Below are 24,994 nucleotides of genomic sequence, written 5' to 3'. Positions count from 1 at the left end.
CAAGCAGGATATCCTACACTAAATTGTCAGTTTATTTCCCAAGCAGAATATTCTACACTAAATTGTCAGTTTATTTCACATGCAGGATACCTACACTAAATTGTTAGTTTATTTCACAAGCAGAATATCCTACACTAAATTCTTAATTTATCTCATAAGCAAGATATTCTACTCAAAATTGTTAGTTTGTTTCACAAGGATGATATTCTACACTAAACTATTAGTTTATTTCACAAGCAGAATATTCTACACTAAATTGTCAGTTTATTTCATAAGCAGGATACCTATACTAAGTTGTTAGTTTATTTCACAAACAGAATATTCTACAGTAAATTGTTAGGAATTAATCATTCTATCATTCATATTTCAAAATGTGACGTAACTTTAATAAATATCTAGATTTATTGTATGTTATTATAGAATGACTATTAAAATGCTCAACAATTAATTTTCGTGGTGGGCGATGTAACTCACTGTTTTAAAAGTACATAAAAACTTAAGTTGACAGATTAAATTATACGTTTTCTGTTACTGTAATCAATATACAATTACGCGAAAGAAAAGGCCTTATTTAAACTTGTTTACCTTCTGTTTTTATCTTGAACAATGTTTTCATCTGAATACAAAAAACCGAGATTTGCTTTTAATGTAGAATATTAAAGAATATGTAGTTAGAAGTGAAATGAAAAGAAAAACAGATTCGTGTATAAAAAATGTATTTCAGTGGATAAAATGTAACGGAATGAAAACATCGGACTTGAATTGTCCTCACTAAAACAAAACTTTAACTAAAAAGAAAGAGCTGTTCGTTCATAACCGACACCAACGTCCTTGAATAACTTGGTAAACATTCATATTAACACTGCGCCCATTGACATGCTGCCAGAACACATGCTTGACCAAAGTGGTCTTTTTTAAAGAGAGGAACCAGGTCAAGAGGTTTTTGAGAAAAATGGAACAAGAAAAGAGAGACATCACAAGTAGATTTTCGTGGAAATTCTGGGTGGACTTATTTAATGTTCCAAGCACTATTTGGAGTACCTTCCTTGGCTCTCGTAGGCACACATTTTAACCCATGTCATTTCCTATCTGTGCTGTTGTTTTATTTAACATATTTCATTGAAACACTCCTTTCGACAATCTGATATCAATAATATATTTTTTTATCAATCTCTATGCCATCCTGGTCGAGTCTTGTTGAAAATATTCAGCGGCGCAATGGTCTCGAGAGAGTGTCTAAATATTACATGATTGAGAGAGTTACAACAGTGGTCTGATATTCATCACTTACAATTCGTATTTATTGTTTGAATCAATGGGGTTTTCTTAATAAACACATCTTAACTGCTTAATAAAAACATTAAAAGTCTATTTGTATGTATGAAAATGAAAACAACACGTCATTGTAATATTTTCTTGGGAAGGAAACCTTAACTTGATAAGAAAGAGAAGTACCACTTATTAGGTTAAGGTCGTGCTTTCACATTTTAAAGTAGACACTTTTTTCATCAACATTAAAGTAAATGGCAGACATGAATGAAAGTTACGAACAAGAACTAAAGCCAGATATCGAAGAACTGTTATTTACTATAAATGGATATCGAACGATCAAAGTGCATAGTCAGTTTCAATTTTTTAAATAAACATGGAAGAGAACTGGTACGTTTAAACATCTTGAATTGTTTTAAAAATGTCTAATAGATAAGTATACTACACTTGGTACCGTTGTGGTTATTAATTACTTTTTAATAGTTATACCATTATAGTTATTAATGACATGTTTAATTTTCCCTTTTTTATATACCATTCTCTGCCTGTGAGGTCCACTGCACCATATCAAATTGTTTTATTCATGATGTTAGGAAAATATTTAGCTTCAAAAAATCGGTTTAACATAAACAAGCAAAATCTTATACCGAGAACTTTCGAGAACTGAACATTTCCTCGTCATGGGAATGTTATACTTTCAATTATTACAACACCCAAAATAATTGGGTACAACTACACAGTAATCAGAGCAAAACACAAAAAAATCACAGCTGGAATTAGTGGAATTAACTGAACTCTTGACAGTATTTTTGTTTAACATTTTTGTGTGACTCATATTCTACAGGTCCGGCATAGCCAGGTGGTTCAGACACTCTACTCGTAGTCTGAAGGTTGCGGATTCAAATCCCCATCACACGAAACATGCTCGCCCTTTCAGCTGTGGAAACATTATATGTGACGGTCAATCCCACTATTTTTTTGGTAAAAGAGTAGTCCAATAGTTGGCGGTGGATGGTGATGACTAGCTGCCTTTCCTCTAGTCTTACACAACTAAATTAGGAACGGCTAGCGCAGGTAGCCCTCGTGTAGCTTTGCGCGAAATTCAAAAACAGACAAACATATTCTACAAAGAAATGTACTCGTCCCTAGCAATGGAAAAAGTTCAAGTTAATCTTTCAATTTTTTAAAAAGTTTATTGTATTGCATTTTTAGGTTCACTGAGCTACTTATAGTGCCCATCACGATTAGTAATTCAGGGAAATTTAGTTAAGATTATAGGTATTGAACCACTTCATGTTTGTAATTTGCTATTATTTGAAATACAGTTTATTTATAAGTTACTGGTTGTTACGTTCGTATACGTATCGAAAAATATAAAAACAATTAAAATTGTACTAAATACTGTATAAAATCCAGATATTTGCAAATTAAAAACTCGTTGAATTTGATGCTCTATACAAATATTCGCGGACATTTCGATAATCGAATACTGTTCCTATTTTTCATGCTCTGTGATGGAATTTTCGTACACACTGTTTATTTGATACAGACTTGTAAACTTATACAGTTTTAAGTACAAAATAGTTGTAATTTCGAATGTTTTCTTTTGTAGCCTTGTTGGGAACTTGATAAAATATATTATAATTATTTCGCTACCCACATAAATATTATCCATGCGAAAATATTTGAAATGTTTTGTTAAACTAGACAAAGATACGATGATTCACTAATCGAGTCAACCTGTCTCTCTGTTGATTACTACCGTAACAAATACCTTAGAATCTTAATATTTTACTTCTATATTTGTGTGGACATTTTTCCTTCTTTTTTTTCTCTTTTGAAACCAGGAGTTAAATGCCACGTGGTTCGTAATAGCGGTTTTACTGACTCTTCATGAGAATAGGTGAGTAATTAAACTGTAACAGAAAATGATTTGAGTCTTTAAGATAAAACCAAAATTACAGTTTACTGCATCCTAGAGCTGATTATTTTGAAATATTTTATTGTGCAGGTTTTTATTTTTGTCATTTTTCGATATTGAAAAATAATTTACCTATACTACTTTTGTAATAAATTTCCAAACCAAATTTAAAACGATTCTGAGCAAAGATCGTGAAGTTGAACACGTTTTTTAGAAGAAATGAAACCTGAAGACAAACAAGGTTTGATCTCTCAACGTTGCAGATAGAACAAACGTTTTGCTCTTTCGTATAAAATACTGCATCTTGAATGACGCAGGTTTAAGTTTTCATTTTAATGGCTTTCTAAACAGAATTTCACGGGAAATCTGAATGTGTAATTAGATTGCCAAAGTTGATTTGAGATAATCTTCTAACTAAGCCAAAGTTTGACACTAAACGTAAGTTAACAAAATTAGGGCATGTTGGTATGAAATAAGCTTTAAGTGTATATATATATGGCGTATAAATATTTTTATACAAGTTCAGGACAACATTGATAATTTAAGATGTCTTTTTGAACACCTCTTTAAATCTTGCTAACTATGACGCATGAACATGCTTGACAAAGTTTAAAAGCATGTTCATACGTTCTGTCAAATACTGAAACAATTGAATATGTTAATTCTGAACGAACGCGTTTCTCATACTTACCTGCTACAAGGTCTGCAAATAATACAGATAAGTGAAAAAATCGTAAGTATTATAAACATGTATAGTTTGTTGCGTGAGGAGAACATATGATACAGTTATAACTTCATTGTCAGTTCCGTCATTACAAAAGCGCTGCTTATATATAACTACGTATTATAATTTATTTCGGATGAATTTCCGATTTATTATATTACGTACCTTACGTATCACTATTTCAAATAAGCAGTAATTTTAATTTAAAATTTAATTAAACGGTAATTTGTATCACATTTATGATATTTGCCAACAAGATTGATACACACAGTTTTCTTTTTTAACACAAATATCTTTCGGTATACAAATAAAAACAATACAATTTATAATAACGGTTATTATTAATACTAAGTACAAATAATACTGAGTCTTATGTCCGATCTAGAACTAATTATCTTATCGATGTCTCATGTCCACGACAAGAAAATTCATTCTGAACTGACATTATCACACCTCGTTTAAGTTAACAATGTCTTCTCTTGGCTATCCTCACACCGGCTATAAACTAGCTTTTCCAGACGAAAATATTTAATGTCTTTGTAGAAATAAGAACGTCCGAAATAATTTACTTAAAACTGAACGGTTTGTAATGTTCGAAAACTATAAACGTTCCTCGTACAATTCTGTAGTTTTCCTATTAATAGGTGTTAATCACAATTATAGCTTCCTAGTCCTACAGTGCACTGACTGTAGCTGACCAATAATAATAACCTTTTCATTCCGGCCCGTCGTTTTATATAGCAATCACTCAAATTTCTCGAAGTTTCAACAGCGTTCAAGCATGCCAGCGTTTTCATAAACCATGTTGATTCTAACTCTCAAAAATCTTCTTCAGGCGGGACTAACGTAACACATAGTCAATAAAATACTTCACACGCAAAAAGAAAACTACACTGAAACAAACGTAGGCATTAAAATAAATGTACAAGAGTTAATCTGTTACGATATATACCTATACATACTGATACAAACTCTGTTTATATGTTCCAAAACATTTGATAACATACATAACACAGGTTGTGCAAGAAACAATAACAAATTTTTTGTTGTGTACACCGTACCAATTCAATAGTTATTTAGAATTTTCCCGCAAAGTTATATAGTCAATTTTACTGTCGGACTTTAGACTAGAGGTAAAAGAGCTGGTCAACAGTACCCAATACCAATACTTGCTTGAAAGAATAGTGGGTTTTGACTATCACTCTTACAGGGGCATCCATGACCTCAAAGTGTGAACGTAATTTTGCAACAGTGGGACGCGAGCCATGAACTTTCAGATTCACATGCAGGGCACGCTAACTATAAGTCGCGTCCCGTGTATTTTGGATCAAAAATTCAATTTTCACATTAAATTAAAGTGCCAAACACGGACAACAATGAGATAGAAACACATGAAAATGAATGTCTGAAAAAGCAACTACAGAACAACAGCACATACAGTTGATTACGTAACTTTCAGTAAAGTAACGATGAATTAAGTTTTAACAGTGATAATATGTATATGAAAGTGTAAAAAAAGTGAAGACTTTTTTTTCATTATGTTTTCAAAATGCAGTTAGTTTCCTATTGAAAAAACAGCTGTTGTATATAACGCAGTAACGAGAATGCTAGAGAGAAAAGTGAATTAGAAATATGAAGAAGAAACTAAGGCATCTGAGAGTACTATTCAAACTATCTATGACTGAAGAAGCTAAAGCATCTGAGAGTACTATCCAAACTATTAATGACTGAAGAAACTAAGGCATCTGAGAGTACTATTCAAACTATCTATGACTGAAGAAGCTAAGGCATCTGAGAGTACTATCCAAACTATTAATGACTGAAGAAACTAAGGGATCTGAGAGTACTATCCAAACTATCTATGACTGAAGAAGCTAAGGCATCTGAGAGTACTATTCAAACTATTAATGACTGAAGAAACTAAGGCATCTGAGAGTACTATCCAAACTATCTATGACCGAAGAAACTAAGGCATCTGAGAATACCATCCAAACTATCTATGACTGAAGAAACTAAGGCATCTGAGAATACCATCCAAACTATCTATGACCGAAGAAACTAAGGCATCTGAGAATACCATCCAAACTATCTATGACTGAAGAAACTAAGGCATCTGAGAATACCATCCAAACTATCTATGACTGAAGAAACTAAGGCATCTGAGAATACCATGCAAACTATCTATGACTGAAGAAACTAAGGCATCTGAGAATACTATCCAAACTATCTATGACTGAAGAAGCTAAGGCATCTGAGAGTACTATCCAAACTATCTATGACTGAAGAAGCTAAGGCATCTGAGAGTACTATCCAAACTATCTATGACCGAAGAAACTAAGGCATCTGAGAATACCATCCAAACTACCTATGACTGAAGAAACTAAGGCATCTGAGAATACCATCCAAACTATCTATGACTGAAGAAACTAAGGCATCTGAGAGTACTATTCAAACTATCTATGACTGAAGAAGCTAAGGCATCTGAGAGTACTATCCAAACTATCTATGACTGAAGATTTTCAGTCTGAAAATTGTGAATTGTGGGAAAGTATAACACGGTCAATTTGACAGCAATATAAACAACTATGTATCACAATATTCAGTTATATACTCAAACAGGTAAAAGTTTATTAAATATGTTAGTCATTAGTAAGTTTATACAAGCACGGTAAATGTGTTACGCCTTATCACATTCACAATACTTTCAAATATAAGCACAGCCATTTTGTATATATACTAGCTAATATACTCGTTCGATGCACGGGGGACGCAAAACACGGTGTAATAGTAGAAACGCAGTTATGTAGACGGACACGACCGGCGTCATGCAAACATGTTTTTCTTTAGCTAAGACTCCTGATATCTCGCCAAAACCAAAACGGCCGAGAAACGTACGGCGTAAATAACGATATTGTTGTTGGCGGACTGATTGTTAGTACCAAAGTTTTCTAAGAACGATTATTTGCATCGTATGCCCTATGAGTTACTCCAGGTACCAACGCCGGTTGCATAGCCACTTTCAAATAGAATAGTGCGGGGACCAGATAGGTAGCGAAATGACATAGGAGACATCAGGTCAAAATTTTGTGCCAAATGTTACTATCTGAGCAAATGCCACGTTTGGTGAAATTAGTCAGAAACTATAGTTGTGTGCACAAAGAGATTGACAACGATTTTGTTTTACACCCTCATGCAATCATGTTACATTTTCTTATGTATCAATACTACTCGTTCATATGTATTCATTTTATACACGAGTCCGGCATGGCCAGTTGGTTAGGGGCGCTCGACTCGCAATCTGAGGATTGCGGCATCGAATTCTCGCCCTTTCAGCCGTGGGGGCGTTATAATTGGACGGTCAATCCCACTATTCGTGGGTAAAATAGTAGCGCAAGAGCTGGCGGTGGGTGGTGATGACTAGCTGTTTTCTCTCTTATCTTACACTGTTAAATTAGGGACGGCTAACGCAGATAGCCCTCTTGTAGCTTTTTGCGAAATTGAAAAATAAACAAAAATAGGGACATTTTATACACATTTATGCATTCATACTGCACACTTATATTTACTAATACTGTTTATTCTCATATATTCATACTATATTATAGTTATAATTTCATTTCCAACGTATATTTTCATAGAAACTGGAGCATTTTCTTTGTTTCGTACGAACTTAAGGCAGTTCTTTGCAGGTAATTCACTGTCGAGTTTAAGAAACACAAAAATGTGAATAATATGATAATTTTATCGATTATTTGGAGCAGAAAAACTTTCACTTATTCTCTAACGCTACACAAATATTAGAAATTTTACGAATAAGTTAGACGATATTAGTTAGGGTTAGCTTTATTAAATTACGTGTTTTAGGATTACATTGTGTTATTTTTTACAGTATGATTTAGAGTAAACTGTTTAACACAATCACTACTAAAGAGAGTATGTTACTGATATTATTTCTTTGTCAATAAACTGTATTTAGCAGTTCTCAGTTAAACTAACAGGACCGTTTGTAAAACAAACAGTGATGAAAACAAAATATTTCAAGATCGTTTTGGTGAACTGATTGATCAGAAGAGCAAACGAAAATCTTTATGATCCTTATCCTTACTATAATATATTAAAAATACTGTATTTTCGATAACAAAATGGCGAACTTTAATAGTGTGTTTGGGAATTCACATTAAACATTATTTTTAAATATAAGTTATTATCTGTCCTTACTATGATATACAGTAACTCGAAAGAAGAAAAATATAACGTTTATCCATAATTGTTCATTTCTCTCTTTGCTAATAAATTATGAAAAATGAATGCTTTACCGTAAAGTTCACTAAGCAGAAATTATAGATGTGTAAATAAAGTTTATTAATCCAGAATTACAGAAAATGTAAAAAGTAACCTCACGGACTATAGAAGTAAAATTCATTAAAATAGGATTATACCTATGCAGAAATAAAGTTTACTGAAGAAGAACTATAGAAGATGTTTAAATGAGGTTAATTGAATAGGAATTATAGAAGATGTAAAAGTGAGATTAATTGAATAGGAACTATAGAAGATGTATAAGTGAGGTTAATTAAATAGGAATTATAGAAGATGTATAAGTGAGATTAATTGAATAGGAACTATAGAAGATGTATGAGTGAGGTTAATTGAATAGGAACTATAGAAGATGTATAAGTGAGGTTAATTAAATAGGAATTATAGAAGATGTATAAGTGAGATTAATTAAATAGGAACTATAGAAGATGTATAAGTGAGGTTAATTAAATAAGAACTATACAGAGCATCATATATATAAAGATAATATTAAATAAAGTATTATATAAGTTTAGATGTTTAAAAAAATCTCTGATATGGATTATATATGTAGAAGTAAGGTTCACAAAATACGATCTTTAAAAGATCAGATATATAAAATACTTCATACATTATACAGTGGTGTATAAGTAGGAACTACATATAAAACACATGTACAAATAAAGTTTATTGAATAAGTTATACATATAAAACATGTAAAAAGTACAATTCATTAAACAATAATTATAGAAGATCATAAGAACTACAGAAGAGTAGGTGTTTAAAGTAAACCCGCTACAAAGGAACTACATAATAGTAGATGTATAAAACAAACCCTCTACATAGGAACAACAGAAGAGTAGGTGTATAGAGTAAACCCTCTACATAAGAACTACAGAAGAGTAGGTTTTTAAAGTAAACCCGCTACAAAGGAACTACATAATAGTAGATGTATAAAGTAAACCCGCTACATAAGAACAACAGAAGAGTAGGTGTATAAAGTAAACCCTCTACAAAGGAACTACAGAAGAGTAGGTGTTTAAAGTAAACCCGCTACATAAGAACAACAGAAGAGTAGGTGTATAGAGTAAACCCTCTATCATAGAAACTACAGAAGAGTTGGTGTATAAAGTAAACCCTCTGTCAATGGAACTACTGAAGAGTTGGTGTATAAAGTAAACCTTCTATCAATGGAACTACTGAAGAGTTGGTGTATAAAGTAAACCTTCTATCAATGGAACTACAGAAGAGTTGGTGTATAAAGTAAACCCTCTGTCAATGGAACTACTGAAGAGTTGGTGTATAAAGTAAACCTTCTATCAATGGAACTACTGAAGAGTAGGTGTATAAAGTAAAACTCTGTAAAAATGAACTGTAGCAGAGCGGATCTTTAGAATAAATTGAATCTAATACGAATTACACGAAATTTGGATTTTCTTCTTAGCAGTGTTAATATTTTTTAAACGAAAAAAATATAGTTGGGTTAATTTGATGGCAAGGCAACGTTTCTCCTAACCAATAATAAGTCAAAGAATGATGAGAGGAGAAAGGAAGAGAAGAAACATTTCGTTATTTTATCGAAATCTTTCGCAGTTTATAAAAAACCAACAGAAACATAAAAAAGTCGTCTCTTCAGCTTTTAAGCACCAAACGTGTTCTGAGGTTCGCGGAACCACTTGTGAGTGATTTATAACATTTTGTGTTTCAGACGTTGACGTCGGATGTTTTCATTCAGAGTTCATTAGTAAAAATAAACTTATTTGATAACTTAACAAAAATTAGTATAGTTTAAGTAAATAGTAATATTCCATTCCGGATGTTTAATTAGGGTCTTTACACATCTCATGAAGACCTGCTCATCAGCAGAGCCTGATTCGATTCTTATTTAAGTAATTATTTTGAGTTGGAAAGTACATATTTTTATAGCTAATTATTATTATATGGCCACAATTACGAGAGAATACGATATATATATGTATACATACATATAAATGAATGTAAGTGATGGCTTAAGAACAAATATAAAATGATTAACAAAAACGTTCTATTCTAACATGTCTCTTCTATCAAACTTAGGTAATACAATGTCTAGTTATCTTATTTATAGTTCAAGAGCTAATAATAGAAGGGTACCAAGAAACCATTTAACTGCTCTTAAGTGGGGAGAAGGGAGAATTCCGTAAAGTCATAACACAGAAGTGGTGTCAAAAATAGCAAAGGATTCTAACACTCCAAACAGTTTAATAAATATTAAGTGTACAGTATGGTGTTCTTTAAGAAACAATAACCCATGTAAAAACACGTTATGTTGATAACTGATTTTAACTACACTGCGTTATAATTAATAACACATTTTTCAAAATGCACTGTAACAAAGTCACAGTTATGTTTACAACGATCTCTGACCATAGTTAGTAATCATTTTAACATGTTCTTCAAAAAACATTGATTCAGGCTAAAATACAGACGTTAACACATTTTTTAAAAGCATTGATGGATACAAAGAAACTTTGTTCATGAAAGACTAATTATTGTGCATTAACACTCTTACAAAACACTAGTGCTCTTCAGAGACGACATAAAAGAGATTACACCTCAAAGATGTTGTTGTGTGTGTCAGAATGAAGTGCTTTATTAATGGCTCTTATATGTTAATAGGGAAGAGACGTGAGTGCTCGAAGACTGCTAATAACCATGAAAATTCTTCTCGTTGCTCTCTTAAGCTTTGTGGTTGTCATAGTAACTGTTATAGGATCGAAGGCATGTGAGCAAGATTCAACAAATAACAGGAACTTTAACACTTTGTAAATTTAACATAATGTTCAGCCAGTGCTGTCTTTAAAATTTTTTAACCGATCTCACTAAACCTCGTTATACACGCATGAATAATCAACTTATTTACAATATCTTGTTTACCGATGGCATATGCTAAGCATTTTAAAACTAGTATGTTTGTTTATTTTTTTAATTTCGCGCAAGCTATACGAGTGCTATCTGTGCTAGCCGTCCCTAATTGTGCAATGTAAGACAAGAGGGAAGGTAGCTAGTCATCACAACCCACCACCAACTCTTGGGCTACTCTTTTACCAACGAATTGGCCGTCACATTATAACGCCCCCACGGCTGAAAAGGCGAGCATGTTTGGTGCGACGGGGATTCGAACCCGCAACCCTCAGACTACGAGTCGAACGCCTTAACCCACCTGGCCATGCCGGGCCCTTTTAAAAATGGTATATGTCTATTGATTAACAGAAACGATAAAAATTAAAATATATACACATGTATGCATACTTTTATCTCATGCATTTGGTGATGCAGATCATGATAAACAACAGTATAAATAAAAAAAAAGAACTATTTGTAGACAAATTAGTATGATTATCATAATGTTACGAATTAAGTACTTAGTACTCAACACGACGCAGTTTTGTAACACCCTCCATGAGACCAATAAACAATGTCAATTGTTTAATAAACACAACATTAAAAGAAACTAAACGTTCTGTCTTGGTAAACAAATATAAGGCAACCGAACTGATTAATGTGTCGTGAACATATGTATTACACGGTATTCCATGAATTTCAGTTCTTAAAGTTCGATATATTTTAGGTATTTTAATTCATTTAGAAAGTTTCAGTGGACTTCATCCACCTACATGAGGCTTATTTGAATACGAAGTTTCGATCTGTCAGGTAGGTATTTATTAAGTGTATGAAAAACCCTAATTAAGGCCTTACTCCAGCAGATCAAGATGTCGTGTTCATGTCAGATCCAACAGACAATACAAGTGAAATCGGTATTTTATCAAGTACCTCTGGTAAAATAATCTGTCTGACTTATAATTAACAAATATATGAAGTGGTGATTCTACGTACTGACAACGCTAAAATCAGAGGTTCGATTTTCCTTGGTGGGCTCAGCAGATAGCCCGATGTGGCTTTGCTATAAGAAAACACACACACATTAAAAGATGTTATAATGATTATTGTTTTGTTGGTTACCACAACTTCTGGTACCACGATTAAATATGGATGCTTCTTGATCTGTATACTATTATATATTTTAATAGTACTTAATGAGTATTGATAATTCTTACTTTGTCTACTCTCATCACTTTCCACTAAATATGGCACCTGTGCTAGAATATATAAACTTGTTTTATTTACTTTCAGCACTTTCCACTTGTTCTGCTAGCACTGCTTGAATAATTCGATATCTTTCTAATTTATACTTAATATTAGAACTGTTTCCATATAATTACAAATAAAAGTAATCGCTAAGAATGTATACAAATACGAAGAGTCCATTTTTAGGAATTGATTTGTGTTGGTTATTCTTTGTCATCTGGAGATTATTTTGTTAACTCATTGAACGTTGTTAGGAAATTTGTAGGAAACTGTAGATTGCTGGTAATGAACACATCTTTTCTCAAACAATTATTGCTTTTTTATAGAAACCTAATAAACTGAATTCCTGCCACCCATTAGCACAGCGGTATGTCTGCAGACTCACGCGGCAATATCCGAGTTTCGATACCCGTGGTGGGTAGAACACAGATAGCCCACTGTGTAACTTTGTGTTTAATTCTAATCAAACAAAGAAGTTAAGCAAACTTGCCATAATTATCACGTTTAAAAATACTAGATTTAACGCGTATGCTGTATACCTATTTAAATCATAACTCTCTTAGTAATTCTAAATGAAACAATAATGAATATTTAACAGTATACTTCTGAACTTTTATGTAATTCAAGGCAATTTAAATTGCATACAACTTGACAGAGATCACAGAATCTGTAGATAGGATCTCGTGAGTAGTCACCAAGCCACAGCAAACCATTGATGACAGAGTCCACATAGTGACCTAATTTCGAACCATCCATAAAAAAATTAAACAGAAGAATGTTTCAAAGATGTTCGGCAAAGAGAATACAATACTTCCAATTGGGAGTATCTGTCATCCTCTGAAAAAAAATACAAAAGTAAGAAACCATGGTAGAATGAATTGACTATCAGGCTCAGCTGTACCATCCAATGTCAAACCCAATTCAATAAACTGTGCCCCAGGTCGAATGTAGAAATGGTAGGCCACCTATTTCCCAAAGAAATCACAGATCACTAACGTATGAAGACACCACCCAGGTGGAATGCTGTAGTAGGGATGGAAGTTTTGTAGCATACAATAAGAAAAGCTGCAAACCTCTGAGATGAAGAGGAGGTTCATTGGAGTCAATGTACAAACTCTGGACTGATGAATTGCAGAAAGCTCCCGTGCAGAACCAATGACCCTGATGATCTATATGGTCTAACATCATCAAGGCAGAATCCACGAATGGACTGTAAACTCTCTGATCTATAGTCAAGCTTTGATCAAATGATAGCATGATATATCTTCAGCATGAAACATATATCTGCTTCCAAAGAAGTAGAAAAGAGGATGCGAAAAATGTTTACTGTCCTAGTACAGCTGCTATGTAGCTGCTTAATGTATGGAATAAATATCAGCTTACAGTCAAAGATAAGTCCTAAACATTTTGTCTCAGCTACCACGGGAATAACATCACTACCGAGAAGGAGATCTAAATCTGATGAAGGTCACACTGGGGGCGAAAATGTATTCAATGGGTTTAGATGAGAAGAAGATAACACTGTTTACTGTGATTCACCCCAATAAACTAGTGAGAGTAGTTTGAAGTTGCCACGAAGTAAACCTTATATTCGACAACTAATAGAAAATATTGCATTCCTTGACACAGAGACTGCTTGCAACAGTAAAAGAAAACTATTCTCTAATAGCACTGATAATAATACTGAAATGTCTGACATTCAAGATACAGATCTTAGGAATTCCAAGTTTCTATGTGAAAGATCAGGAAAATTTTGAGCTCTAGCTGACTTGGAAATGTCTGCCAAGTGAAACATTTGGACCATGTAACCTATTGGATTGGGTGTCCTGTATAACGCCATATCTTCTTGTAGTGTCGTAGCCTTCTCAAGATCAAAGAAGGTCAATACAATATTCCTCAATAGCTTGCAGAGACAACTGGTAAAAGCTATAGGATGATAATTTAAAAAATAGTAGATCCTTCCCAAACAAAGAAAAATGAATGATAATAGTCTTATGGTATGCAAAAACATCCTCCTGTCGACTCCGGTTAAAACAACTGGAAAAAGCGCAAGGGATGCAGTAAATAAATGGTTCACTATCTCATAATAAATATCATGAGGTCCAACTGATGTACTGCTGGGATAATGCAGTTGTTAAGTTCTGTTTTGTTTATTTGTTTTTTAATTTCGCGCAAAGATACTCGAGGGCTATCTGCGCTAGTGTTACACTACTAAATTAGGGAAAGCAGCTAGTCACCACTACCTACCGCCAACTCTTGGGCTACTCTTTTTTTCCAACGAATAGTTGGATTGGCAATTACATTATAACGCCCCTACGGCTGAAAGGGCGAGCGTGTTTGATGTGATGGGTATTCAAACCCGCGACCTTCAGATTACGAGTCGAGTGCCTAAACCACCTGGTCATGGCGGGCCCGCAGTTGTTAAGAATGGGATATTCGTGAAAGATTTCCCAGGTCCGTTTCTGAGCCTTTTGTAACCATTGGCATTCAGGGGTCCAACAAGAATGAATATATTGTAGGAAACATGTTCAATATTCTGGAATTGTACAAACAACTAACTGAACAATACAATCATTTAATGCTTCCAGATAAGCGTTATTACTGGGAAGACTAATGACAGCAGGATTAAGTTTTGAGAAAATGGTGAATGAGAGAGCCAGTCATTCTGCTATTAAAGTGGTAGGCGGATATGGTAATATAAATATCAGAATAAGAACGTTGGTAAGGTGAATTATTCCATCTTTTCTAATGGATATTCACTGGACAGCCAAAACACCTTGGTTGGATAGAACAGCGAGAATCTCTTACTCGGGGATATTACTATGGCATGGAGTAAATGCCTCGATCAACATGCCCTCAGCTCGTAGTTTTTTGATTAACTTAGAAGAACCAACACACCTCTCTGATCATTTTTGAATAAAAAATGGAGATATTTGTTTGATACAATTTTTCAGATAAAGAGCAAAGTATTAAAATTCGAGACATGGGAATAATCTGAGAAGAAATTATGGAACACAGTCCTTTAGGAATAGTTGATTTAGTGTTTTTATTATCAGTTTTTGATTGTCCTTGAAAAAAAAATAGAAGAATTTGGTACTGATTGACACCATCTACCGTGAAGTCCTAAATAACTGCCAAACATTTTTAAGATTGTAAATGAAACAGTATTGGTGATTTCTAAAAACTTATTACAACCTTCATGTCAAATACATGAGTTCGCTTAGTAGTAAAACAGCAAGGAATCAGTCAAGGGTTTATGCACGAGAATTGTATCAAGCATGTTGTAAGGTCATTTTACTCTGGGCTCATTCACATCTCGTATTCATGTGCAGAACTAAAACTAGAAACATAGTTAATCTTGTATTATCCACCCGCATCCATCAAATTGATATTATAAGAGAATAAACTTCAATATAACAGAACATAAGTCAACACTGGCGTAACTGATCATAATTTATCACAACTCTTTTGCGCATAATTTTTGTCAATATAATTCTAGACTCTAGTATGTATTATCATATCTCACTTATTTCAAAGTTACTTGAAAAACCGTTTTTATTGATGTGGTAACACTAGTTCTAGAGTTTTTGTTGCTCTATTAGTTTTAGGTGACTAGCCTTAAACTGACGTACCTTTATGGATAATATTGTGATGAATATTAATGGTGACACATAAATCAAAGTAAATAAAAATTAAAGTCGTATCAAATATTAAAAATGTACTAAGAATAGTAGAGGAAATAAACATCTTTTTAAAAAAAATTACTGAATATCTTATTGTGTCAAATAAATCAAAATTATATAGAGGATGAATATTTTATGAAATTAGGTTAACTTAGTAGCGTAATTGTACTAGAGATTTCAGTCATTTCTGTGCTATGAACAATATGAAATCTGTAAATGTTCGTTTATAAGTAGCTTGGTTTGAATTGAGATTTGTCTACAGATGTATGCAAGTGTGTGATTCGATGGAATTATCCAAATACTTCTAAACCACTCCACACAAAATGAGTACAGAGGAGCTACGTGATTGGCTGCTAGTTCCTGACGTTTAGCTTATAAGATAGGCAGCAGCAGTAATAGAGTTATAACTTGCGATGAGTGACATGTTAAGATAGAGTTTCGGAACTTGATTGAACAGCGAAATTGACACTGTGAATACTTCCTGAACCCGAGCGACATAGTTTTCTGGGAAAGCTAATACTCTTCTCATTTTAAAGGTAAGATTTGATTTAACTCACCAAATGATCAAAGATACAAAAATTCATTTTCGCTATCAATAAATTAATAACTACAGTTTACCAAAAAAATACTAACATTTCGAAAAATTCGATTAAAGGTTTAAATGATATATTTTTTAAGCAGGAGAGAATAAAAATTATGTTATCTTTGTGCACTTTTTCTGAACGCTAAAAATAATTTAAATCTCAACCTATAATGCAGTGAGAACAAATTATGATTTAAGAGATAGTTGTTTAAATTTTTTGTCATTTTGCACACATCTTTGGTGTTATATCTGCAATCCAGCAAAGTTGCTACACTCAGTTGTAGCAAAGTTCAGGTGTTCCTTTAATCTTTAAACACTTGCTGGCTCTTCAGTAAACGAAGTTAGTAAACGTTATCAACTGGTTTGTAACCATCAATGATCCACAGTATTAATTTACTTGATTCACAGGTATCAATTTTCTTCAGTAAAATAGGAAACCACGTCAATTAATGGTTTGATTGCTAACCTAAAAAAAACTGTTTACGTCTTATATGCGTTACGTATTTCTGTACTGAACTGAAAGCCTTATCGAATAAATGGACGTTACTACTACTTTCTTGGATGGGCTCGTTCTGTTTTCCAAACTGGTCCATTTTTGCTCATGGTAAATCTTACTTAGATATACCTATATAAATGTATATACGTGAAACTTCACCTGTAATGATTTGTTCGGAATTGTATGATAAAATGATATTCATAAAAATTTTAGAAATAAATTGAATACTGATTATTTAATCTAAATTTATGTGCACGTAAGTTATACTTCCGAAAGTTGTTTTTAATGTTTATCTTGTATCTTAGTATATAAAATGGACATATTGTTATTTGAATCTTTCAGTTTAAGCGCCGTGTCAGACAGGTTAAAAGTAAGTAGATTTGAACAAGTAATCACAGCCTTCTGAAACGTATCTAGATATCGCAGCGCAAATGAAAGTATGAAGAATTTATCCTGGCAGAAAGTGATTTTTCCAGTATGGCACGTGTCTGTTCAGTACAGTGTAGAACGGTGTAGTATTTATTCATGTCACACTGAGAAACGGGGCCGCTAGCCAACCATTGAGTACGTCTGAATACGTTATGAATGTGCTCGAGATGCTGGTTTCGCTGTCAATCCACGAGTAAATATGGCGGCTCGTGAATTTAACATTTACTTGTTCAAAAGTTGTTCACAGCGTTCGAAACCTCTAATGGAATTTTAAAGTTTGGTGTAGTTATTCTTTATTCGATTCTTAGCGCATGTTATCACCACCGTTATATTATACCATTATTTGAAAATAATGGGACATAAAATGTCAGTGTTTGGTTTAATTATATTTCTTTTTCACTCGTTATTTATGTTTTATTTCCCTTCCGCTGAAAATGTGTTGTACTTTTAGAATGAAGTTACTGAAATAGATGTATGTTCTCAGTGATCTTTATGGTTTTCATAAAGAACTTCTACAATGTTATTTGTACTTTTGAATAGTGTTTTTTTTTTTTCTGATGCAGGACCTATTACACAAAAATTGTATATTTTCTTTTTGTTGCTCAGTCTTTGTCTACAAGTTATAACTATGTGTTTTTAGTTTTGGCGTCTCTGCCTTGTATGGGTCACTCCCTTGGAAAAATATTTAAACTTTAGCAGAACTGGAACTGCCTTCACATTCAAACATCACCTTACAATGGTGGTGAAAAGGGATAATTACTAGGTGTATCCCTGAGAAACAAAATGTACCAGTTGCATGCCGTAGGGTTAGAGGCTAGATTTTAGTTACTAAAACTGTTTTATCTAGCTACTGATAGATTACCAAATACAGTTTACACACAGTCCTCTAGATGGACTTATCGCTAAGACTTCTTAACAACGTAGAGAAAGTCTTGATAAAGTATTAACCCGATATTATTTGAGCTTGTGTGTTTGTGAACATGTTTGTTTGTCCGCGAACTTTTCTCACAATTTTGAGATTAACAGGACCAAGCTTGGCAGCCAGACTCAAATTGGCACCCCGTAAATATATGGGATAGATACTTTGCCCAGGGAGGGTAGGGGGCGGCTAAACTGCGGCTGGACTGTCATCAAGGCATGATAATGGGTTATGGGTAGGTTTTCAGAATCGCTGAACTCGAATTTAGCATTGGATTTTGTGTTCCTGGCGTTCATGGGATCCATGATTCGAAAGGTATTCATAGCCCAATTCACAAACTTGAGGTACCAAACGTTGTCCACGTACTCAGATATCTGGGGCGGATGTTATAATGTGGTTGTTTTGAGGTATGGGACCAATTGTGGCGGCAGTAGAAGTAAATGAGGATAATGGAAGGATTTTATCGGTAACTATGGTCTGTGAATCATGATGAAATTTTGAACCCCGTAGCAGAGCCTGTGAATCATGATGGAACTTCTATTCCCAGTAGCAAAGCCTGTGAATCATGAATGAACTTTAAAACCCTGTAGCAGAGCTTGCCAGTACTCTAGAAAGTATATCGTAGAAATCCACATTAAAAAAAAATGTTCAAGATAAGCTTAAAATACCTAAATTAACCACCAGAAGTTAAAAACCACAAATTACTTAAATATTACAGAAAGCCTAGCTCGGCTTAGTGTTAAGTGTCGGACCATGGATCCAAGGTTCTAAGGTTCTCGTGTCCTTAAACAAAAACGTTCCGTATTTTGAGGCGATGGCTTTATTATAAAAGGGACCATCAAATCACATTATTTAATTAGAGTAGTTTAATCGTCAGAACGGTCAGACAGGTCAGATTTATGCAAAAACCAACAAACCAGCAGAATTTTCAAACAAAATTTTATTCAAACAAATAAGAATAAAGGGTTCTACAGTGCTAAAAATAAATCGTGAAATTTTTCTTTTTGTTATTTTAACTATTTCTTTGTATTTAATTTAAGTTTACATTAATATTTTTGGAAATAGTTGATATTTAGAATGACCATGAAACATAGGTTTATTTTATTTTAGTTGACTAATTTGCAACCAAACCTTATAATACAAATGTCAAATAGCAGAGAGATTAATAATTTTGACTGATGAACGAATGAATAAACAAAAGCAAATATTACAAATTTCAAATAGCAGAGAGATTAATAATTTTGACTGATGAACGAATGAATAAACAAAAGCAAATATTACAAATTTCTAAAATGACAAAATTCTGTAAATGTTAAGAGAAAATATCCACTTTTATCACAATGTAAGATAATTCATGAAAAGTAACTCATTTGATCAGTAGTAATGAAAGTGATGTTAGTTTTGTTATTTCAAGACTAAAACGAACAACATAAAAACAATGTTCTAGATTTCTAATCAACACGGAAGATATTGTTTAGAAAGCAAAAGCAGGAATAAATTATTAGCTACATGCAAATTTACCGAAATTACATCAAAAAGATTAAACAAACTAGAAATTATGTTCTTAGTAAAACTAAATATTGACTTATAAGAATGAAGTCAGTTAGGTTAAACACTAATAAATTAGTATGTTCTCAGTAAGGCTAAACACTAATAATTTCTGAGTTGCTAAAATGATCTCGGTGAAATTAAACATATTATCTTACCAATTAACAGACTAGTTGTTATCTTAATAGTTGAAATAAGTACCGTTTAAGTGAAGTTGAGTAAACTCTTTTATTATTTGTCAGGTTTATCTCGGTAAAGGCTGAAAATACTAAAATATTACGTTAACATGGAAACCTCATTAAAGCTTACTAAGATGATCCTGGGCTGAATGAATTTCCTAAATCTTCATTCGATAGTGAACACACTTGGGCAGGTTCTTCCTTTTGGACTGTTTGGTAAAAACACAAAGTCCAATCCATTCATTACAAAACAAAAAGTTTATTTATTCGATTTCCCCAATAAGACAGCGGTACTTTCACAATATTAAAATCCGGAGACTGGTTCGCGGTGGAAACTCCAGAATTCCAAAGTGACTTTGCTCTAAAATATATATATGTATATGTATGTGTACATGTGTGTATGAATATGTGTAGTATATACATACATGTATGTGTATGTTTGTATATATGAGTATATGTATATGTGTGTACGTGTGTGTATGAATATATGTAGTATATATATGCATGTATGTGTACGTGTATGCATGAGTATGTGTGTATATATATCTATGTATATGTACATATATATATGTATGTGTATATTTATTCAACTCTACATTTTATGTACCTACGATGAGCTTAACGTCACCATAAATAGCGTATCAATAGAAATTCTTATTACTTGCTAATTTGTTCGTACTTACGATACTGCGCGTGCTTTTTTTACTTCGTTTCAAACACAAATTCGAAATTTATATCGTTGAGCTAACTAACTAGCCACCTAAATCGACAGCATATTCTAGTCTCACTTAATATGCTTTACATGTGTGTATAGTGTATACATATATATATATGTTGTTTTTAAGTGTTCAAAAACAATCCAACTATTAAGCGGTACGTACGTCGCGCTAAAAAGACCTCTAGCCAACAACAGTGTGTGTTTGTGTTATAGCAAAGCCACAAAGGGATATCTGCTCAGCCCACCGAGGGGAATCGAACCCCTGATTTTAGCGTTGTAAATCCGGAGACATACCGCTGTATTAGCGGGGGGCCTAACCAACAACAACAAAAACAAAACAAAATTCTGTAACAACACGTGTATAATGCTGCTTACATGAGGTATTATTAAATGTGTTAGGTATTTTATCAATGTTTCCTTTTTTCATTACAAGGTTCTGAAGTGAAATATCGTTTCATGTGTAAGATATTTTATTCTGTCTTTTTTAACTTTACTATATATTCTTATGAACGATGACCCTTGAAATATAGTTAATCCATTTCCAGGTTTATTAAATAACAGCTGTGACCACTTTTAGAGTTTCTCTATATGATAGATAAAAGAAGAATGATCATACCCGAGCAGTTTAGATTTACAAGCCCATATTCTTCAGAAATAAACGTTTGTTAATATTAGGAATTATGCTTAAAGCTATACAAGAGTTATCTGTACATAGCCGTCCCTAATTTGAGGCTGATGGACCAGAAGGAAGGCAGCTAGTTAATCAATAGTATTCAACGCCATCTCTTTTGGTAGTTTTGTTCAGCAAAACAGTAGAGTTTAACCTTCACTCTTATACGGCTCTGAAATGGGGAGTGTGGTTTTAAAGTAAAGAGATTCAAACCGTGAATTCTCGAATTCAAATTCTGGGCATACTAACCACCAATCTTCCCCTAGCCTAGATTAGTCAAGAAAGGAAGGTAAAATTCTTCAGCTTACCCATAAAGTTGATTGGTAGAAAGTGTTAAGCTTTCCTCTGTGTTTTTGTTACTTTGTTTCCTTTCGGTAAGAAGAAGAAACTGTCTTCTTCATAGTATGTTACTTATTGTGTGATATTTTACCAAACAATTCTGATACTAAATCAGGTAAAGTGCAGCATATTTTTTTGTAAACAAAAAACATGAGTGTGCTCACACTTTTGAAAAGTACTTATTAAAATATTTTCGTAATTTGATCGCTCATGCTTTAGTTAACCTGATGCTACAGTTAACCGCGGTCTCGGTCCTGTTCTAAATGTGTTCTGGTATTGGTTTCTAGTAAATGTAAAACTTTATGTACATTAAAATATTATTTATCAAGTAAAGCTTGAGCCCAGCATGTTAGTTTTCACAAGTTCAGTTAGATTACAATTGATTTTGATTTTATTTTTTCTATCCGAACAAAGCAACGTCATTGTTAGATATTCTTTAAGTTCAATATAAATTTAGGCTTACTGTGGTGAATAAATGACAATTAAATATACCACTTGTATACGATCAACTTATTAGAAGGTCACACCTATGTATATCAAGTTTAATTGGCTATTTTTGAAAACAATTATTATAATCTGGTCTTTTAGTAGTTCGTACAATAACCCTTTTCTACAGATATTTCACTGTACAATTTAAAGTTTCCTAAATATCGTATGTTTCAACTTTTTGTAGCTTTTTAAAGTGATATTAACATTTGATTTCTTAATTTAGGTTACAGCCTTTTTATTTATTAATAAGTTTACATAAATTCCAATACTCAAAAAATTAAAACCTTATAATTTAAGATGAATGTGAAGCGAAAAGATAACTGAAAACCCGCTTGGTTATTTAATTTTATATTAGGTGCGTTTCCTAAGCTGTAAAAAAAATAGAGTTCGAAATAACAGAAGATAAATATTAGAATAACTTTGAACACGATTTTATAACTACAGTAACAAGAGTTAATGTTCAAATAAAAGCAGAATTGCAATTTTGAAACTGCATGAATGCTCGAAAAAACAACTATACGAAGGCTCAGAAACCTATGTGTAAAATAATCATTAACTGTTCGTCCTGCAAGTTAGTGATGAATATTGACCCTTATAGCAGTTCACAACCATTGATAACTGCTACCTGACAGGAGGCGTGAAAATCGTCTCGAATTATATTTTTGTTTGACTTATCTTAAGGAGTGTGAATTAGAACTTACTTGCGGGTCTTTACTCATATGTCACATGCCGTTAGACCCGATCTAGCACTAACGAAAAAAACTTTGAAATTGAAGCTCATCCAGTAGAAATACGGCAGCACAGAAATAACAAAAAACAACTGTAGACATCGGGCAAAAATTCGTCTTGTAATTCGTGAGCAGCGATGATCCAAATCCATGTTTTGTACTGATCTAGGATATGACGGAAATCTAAGCATGTAAGAAACTTTTCAAACTTACTTCTTACTCTGGCGCAAGAAACTTTAAATCTGTGTTCGTGGTAAGGCTGGAAAAATCACGATATATAGATCAATTTCAAAAACTTAAAAATCTAACAAGAATTATGTTATGATATACGCATTGCACTGATTTCTATAACCTGAATAACTAGGAAGTAAAAAGGTGTCATTATTTGAGCGTAAGAGTAATAAATCCGTCCTTAGTGGATCTTTAAATAACAATCTTTATATCACGGTGGCTTGCAGGTGTTCAAGAATGCATTTCAAATTCGCAACTCACATTTCTTTTAATTATGTTATACTATGGTTAATTTAAAAACGTTTAGGCAAAGAACTTATAAAATCATATATATTAACAATATAAATGGTGTGTTAAACAGTAATGGTATTTCAGAACATATTACAACGTATTTTAATGTTTGTTTCTACATCTACATAACCAGGTGGTTAGGACACTCTACTCGTAATCTGAAGATTGCAGATTTAAATCCCCGTCACACTAATTATACTTGCCCTTTCAATCGTGGGAACATTATAATGCGACGGTCAATCCCACTGTTCGTTAGTAAAAGAGTACCCCATCAGTTTGTTGTAGGTGGTGATGGCTAGCTGCTTTTCCTGTAGTCTTACACTGCTCAGTTATGGACGGCTAGCGCAGATAGCTCTCGTGTAGCTTTCCATGAAATTCAAAACAAACAAACAATACATCTAACTTAGATTACATTTTCTTTAGCAAATAACCCAGTGCTGCTCACACAGCCACAGAATTGTTATTGTATCTATTTGTTAATGCGTTATATAGTCTGTTACATGTGGTGTTCTTAGTGAATATAAAGTGACTCCAAAAATACTAAAACGAACCAAAAATTCTTTTACTTCATTTCTACATTAAAAATATAGAAAAACCCTTTTGAAGCAACATAGTCGTAGGCTAAATGAAGATTTTATATAACCCATCTAAAGCACTTAGGATTTTTTGTATTAAGTAGTTAGTTACGAACTATTATTGCAAACGTCGTTAGCGAAAAGCCTAAGTTCTTCTTATAATCATCTATAGCGATAGTCCAGATATCTTCCTGTAACCATTTATAGCGAGAAGTCCGAGTTCTTTTTGTAAACATTGTAAAAGACTATAACGCAGTTTTATGTACATAGTTTGCTAAAGAAGTTGACAAATTGACAGTTAAATAAAGTTTGCATATTTTTCGTTCTACAATTCGTCATTGTAACGGATTTAATATTATTTTAATATCTATGTTTGTTTCAGTTTAATATGTATTTAGAAATGTATCTGAAACATTGTTAAGTAAGTGTGTATTACGTAACTCCCGTCTTTTCTCAAAATTTGTAAAACATTCTCGAGAGTAAGAATCAACAATATATGTTTTACATTGTTGACAACTGGACTTTCGAGAACTTTACCTAAATGTTATAAATCGACGGATCAAGGGAAAGTTTCATGTTGCTTGGTCACTGCAGTCAGTATACTATAAGTCTAGGGAGCTATAACTGTGAAAAATGCTTATTAATTAGAAAACTACTGATATTTGACCAGGAACGTTTGTAGATTTCGAACATCACAAACATCAGTGAATTAACTTCAGACGTTAGTATTTCTACAACTACAGTGGGGATAAACTTACATGTGAAGAACAGAGTTAGA

General features: G+C 33.0%; 1 protein-coding gene and 1 long non-coding RNA gene across 2 annotated transcripts in view; one reads left to right on the top strand and one right to left on the bottom strand.

Moving 5' to 3' along the window:
* LOC143253609 (uncharacterized) overlaps positions 1-24,994 on the bottom strand; it is a 59,032-nt gene that overhangs the window by 23,882 nt on the left and 10,156 nt on the right. The gene's annotated exons all lie outside the window — the stretch shown is intronic.
* The window catches only part of LOC143253607 (matrix metalloproteinase-21-like), a 40,936-nt gene continuing 32,347 nt past the window's right edge, over positions 16,406-24,994 (top strand). The window contains exon 1 of the mRNA XM_076507724.1: positions 16,406-16,557. The gene's annotated coding sequence lies outside the window, so the exon portion shown is untranslated. The remainder of the gene's footprint in view (positions 16,558-24,994) is intronic.

Source organism: Tachypleus tridentatus, chromosome 6, assembly GCF_004210375.1.
Source record: "Tachypleus tridentatus isolate NWPU-2018 chromosome 6, ASM421037v1, whole genome shotgun sequence".
Taxonomy (NCBI): domain Eukaryota; kingdom Metazoa; phylum Arthropoda; class Merostomata; order Xiphosura; family Limulidae; genus Tachypleus; species Tachypleus tridentatus.
The sequence above is the reverse complement of the archived record's forward strand: the minus strand, read 5'-3'. Positions and strand labels throughout refer to the sequence as shown.